This window comes from Oncorhynchus gorbuscha, linkage group LG04 (assembly GCF_021184085.1).
Source record: "Oncorhynchus gorbuscha isolate QuinsamMale2020 ecotype Even-year linkage group LG04, OgorEven_v1.0, whole genome shotgun sequence".
Lineage (NCBI taxonomy): Eukaryota > Metazoa > Chordata > Actinopteri > Salmoniformes > Salmonidae > Oncorhynchus > Oncorhynchus gorbuscha.
In genome coordinates, this window is record NC_060176.1 from 49,672,254 (window position 1) to 49,676,732 (window position 4,479).

At 44.8% G+C, this 4,479-nt stretch overlaps 1 long non-coding RNA gene across 2 annotated transcripts; it reads right to left on the reverse strand.

Annotated features, from left to right (window-relative positions):
• Window positions 1–1,270: 1,270 nt before the first annotated feature.
• Window positions 1,271–3,598, reverse strand: LOC124033260. 2 transcript variants are annotated; one of them, XR_006838346.1, is made up of 4 exons: window positions 3,459–3,598; window positions 2,949–3,021; window positions 2,504–2,625; window positions 1,271–1,945 (listed from the first exon to the last, which is right to left on the reverse strand). It is a non-coding gene; the product is annotated as an uncharacterized LOC124033260 (long non-coding RNA). The 2 variants fall into 2 exon arrangements; XR_006838347.1 differs by lacking the exon at window positions 2,949–3,021 and having other exon boundaries at window positions 3,459–3,574.
• Window positions 3,599–4,479: the final 881 nt, after the last annotated feature.

Genomic DNA, 4,479 nt, shown 5'->3' on the forward strand with positions numbered 1-4,479 from the left:
CAGGACATTGGACAGCCCCAACATCATATTCACCACAGCAGCATGTGAATGACAGCCATGGAGGTACACTATGAGTGAATTTGGCTATTTCAGCCACACTCATTGCTGACAGTTGAGCACAAAATTGAGCACAAAGCCATGCAATCTCCATAGACAAACATTGGCAGAAGAATGCCCTTACTGAAGAGCTCAGTGACTTTCAATGTGCCAATATCATAGGATGCCACCTGTCCAACAAGTCAGTTCGTCAAATTTATGCTGCGAAGTTGTAGGCCACACAAGCTCACAGAATGGGACTGTCGAGTACTGAAGTGCGTAGCGCATAAAAATAGTATGTTCTCGGCTGCAACAGTAACTACCGAGTTCCAAAATGTTTCTGGAAGCAACTGTTGTTTTGGAGCTGGGTTCCATGGCCGAGCAGCTGCAGTCAAGCCTAAGATCACCATGCGCAATGCCAAGCATATGCTGGAGAGGTGTAAAGCTTGCCGCCATTGGACTCTGGAGCAGTGGAAATGCGTTCTCTGGAGTGATCAAACACACTTCACCCTCTGACAGTCCAACGGATGATTCTGGGTTTGGAGGATGCTAGGAGAACGCTATCTGCCCAACTTTGTTTCTCTTTCAGCATGACAATGCCCCCGTGCACAAAGCGAGGTCCATACAGAAATTGTTTGTTGAGATTGGTGTGGAAGAACTTGACTGGCCTGCACAGAGCCCTGACCTCAACCCCATCTAACACCTTTGGAATGAATTGGAACGGTGAATGCAAGCCAGGCCCCATCGCCCAACTTCAGTGCCCAACCTCACTAATGCTCTTGTGGCTGAATGGAAGCAAGTCTCAGCAATGTTCCAACATCTATTGGAAGGCTTTCCCAAAAGAGTGGAGGCTGTTATAGCAGAAAAGGGGGGGGACCAACTCCATATTAACGCCCATGATTTTGGAATGAGATGTTTGACGAGCAGGTGTCTACATACCTTTGGTCATGTAGTGTATGTACTGTGGTACATTCGCTCAGCCTGGATGAGACTATGCTTATCTGTCCTGTTTTGCATAGTATGTAATTGTATTAAAAAGTAACCTGTAATTCTTTACTTTGACATTTTCTTCCAAAAATGTTGGGGTACAAATCCAAAGACTCCGGCAGGAAAACAGAGCCCTGAGGGAAGAAGTTAAGGTGCTAAGGTGTGGGCAAGCAGGTGAGAACATAACAAGGCACATCTATTTTTGCTGTATTGTCACATTGGTATGAAGAGAGTCGGGAGACAGGCGCAGGAATGCATAATAGGGTTTTTAATTATACCCCAAATGACAGCGTGCCGTGTAAAGGCACAGGGAAGAAGACCAAATAAACACTAAACAAAACAGGGTTGAAACCCAAACAAAACAGCGAGGAGTACCTTGAATAAATACACACGTGTACGATGATTAACACACGGGACGAGACTCGTAATCATCTGCGCAATCCACAAGGGCATGAAAGTCCAAAACACACAACACATGCACCAATGGACATTGTAACAGTAATCGACAGCCCAATGGAAGTATTAATCAGTGGGAACAGGGGACAGGTGTGCGTAATGAAAGTTCCAGAGGGATCCATGATAGTACCCCGACGCAGTGCACTAGCAGCTCAATGACACAGGCCTCGAGGACGATCCCAGGATCGTTATGCGGGTCTTTCAGGACCCGGTGCAGCTGCCGAAGTTGTGTCATCATCAGAGGGTCAGTTGCCACTGCCAAAGTTGCATCGGCGACGGACGGACGGACCAGTAGCAGTGGTGTCTGACAGACCGACTGTGGCGGCTTCGGACGGGCCAGTTGTGGCTGCTGAAGTGACGTCGGACGGACCTGTTGCAGCTGCCAAGGTTGCAGCTGCGTCGGACAGACCAGTCGCAGCATCGTCGGATGGACCATTCCCTCTGTCTCTCTTAATGGCCGATTATTCTGTCACGTTGGCATGAAGGATAGGGAGAGAGGCGCAGAAATGCATAATAGGTTTTTTATTATGCCCCAAATTACAGTGTGCCGAGTAATGGCACGAAAGCCCAAAACACACAGCACAGGTACTCAAACGGACATTCTAACAATAATCGACAGCCCAAAGGAAACCAAAGTGCACACTAAAACAACTACTAATCAGTGGGAACAGGTGTGCATAATGACCGTTCCGGAGGGATCCGTATCATTGTTTTCATGAGTGTGACAGTGATTAACGGCTCAATTCTTTCTATAGGTTCAGGTGGTATCGGATCACTGAGTCAAGTGGCACAGGTTACTACCATGATAAGGACCTTTGCTGCTACTGGGCAATCAGGTAAGAACATAACTTGCTCATCTCTTTTTGGTGTAGCCTTAAACATGATGATCTGTAACTGTGTTTAGGAGTGGGACAGTTATTAACTGCTCTTTTTCTCTCACTATAGGTCCGGATAAAACACTTTTGCTGAGGCGTATGATAACAGTAGATAACCGAACGCTTGAGATGGATAACAAGATAAATACCTTGTTAGTCAATGGCCAATGGGTCGGTTGAAGATTTATCTTTGCCTGATGATCTCAATCTCCCGATGGGATACCAGCAAGGCCTGCAGCTGCTGGAGACCAGGCTGGGCCAGGACACTGAGCTGCAGGAGAGACTTGTAAGTGTGCTCAGAATTTTATATAGCATTGCATTTTCCAACTTTGACGATGTTGTTGCGAACGTTGTAAACTGACGAGACAGCAGCATGTATTAAATTCATCCGCTCAGCATTTTGAAAGTAAATACTTGTTGGAAATCTGACATCTGTCTTTAAAGACTGTCATAATACATGTATATAAAATATGTGGTTTGTGAGGGAAATGTTTCAACATAGTGTGTCATTTCTAATACTTTTACATTTGTAGCTTAGGTGTATAGCTGTAAAGGGTGCCAAGGACCTGAACTCAACAGTGGGGCGGATGTTACCTTGCATTCTGCCAAACCAGCGTGCCATCGTCAGAACCTGGACTGGTGCAGCACACAAGGCCTGTTTCAAGGACTTAATATATAGTATAGGACTTTATATTATTAAATGTGTTACTTTTATGTATTTTTTTAAAGCCTGTTGTGTAAAACCTTCTGCAATTTAAATTCAAAACTCGATGTTCTTTCTTTGTGTATAGGAACCATTTTATAGAACCCTGCAACCAGGGATGCCACGGATGAAGGAGTCCAGATTCAAGTCAACCATTACATGAAAGGGGCCTCCGATCATAAACGTGGGAGAAGGAGGCGCACAGGGGAGAGGGATCCGCTGGAGTGAGGGATCCGCTGGAGTGACTACTGCACCATACCACACACTTACCATTTATTCATAGACGGAGTTACATCACATTTGTAACATATTGTAAGTTTTACTAATTTGTAACGTATCATACAAAATGGTAGCATGAGGACAATACATTCAATATATTAATGTTATTGTATTGTTCTTACCAGGTGTCACGGCTTTCATCCTGGGAAGGAGAGGTGGACCAAAACGCGGCGTGGTTATAGTTCATGGTTATTTAATAAGAAAACTCAAACATGAACACAACTACAAAACAAGAAACGTGAAAATCGGAACAGCCCTATCTGGTGCAGTAAACACAAAGACAGGAAACAATCACCCACAAAATACCCAAAGAATATGGCTGCCTAAATATGGTTCCCAATCAGAGACAACGATAAACACCTACCTCTGATTGAGAACCACTCTAGGCAACCATAAACTTACCTAGACAACTAAACTGAACACAACCCCATTAATCTACAAAAAGCCCTAGACAAGACAAACACATAAATCACCCATATCACACCCTGGCCTTACCAAAATAATAAAGAAAACAAAGATAACTAAGCCCAGGGCGTGACAACAGGTTTTTCTCGCATGTAGTGCATTTGGAAACTATTCAGACCTTTCACTTTTTCCACAATTTGTTACATTACAGCCTTATTCTAAAATGTATTGAAAAATAATAATAATTAAAGAGCAGTGTTAAAATAACAATATATACGGGGGTACCGGTACGGAGTCAATGTACTATGTACATGTATGTAGAGTTATTAAAGTGACTATGCATAGATAGTATTAGAGAGTTTGCAGCAGTGTAGAAGGGGGGTGGCAATGCAGACAGTCTGGGTAGCCATTTTATTAGATGTTCAGCGGTCTTATGGCTTGGGGGTAGAAGCTGTTGAGAAGCCTCTTGGACCTCGACTTGGAGCTCCGGTACCGCTTGCTGTACGGTAGCAGAGAGAACAGTCTATGACTAGTGTGGCTGGAGGCTTTGACAATTTTTAGGGCCTCCCACTGACACCGCCTGGTATGTAGGCCCTGGATGTCAGCAAGCTTGGCCCCAGTGATGTACTGGGCCGTACGCACCACCCTCTGTAGTGCCTTAAGGTTGGAGGCCGAGCAGTTGCCATACCAGCAGTGATGCAACCAGTGCTCTCAATGGTGCAGCTGTTGAACCTTTTG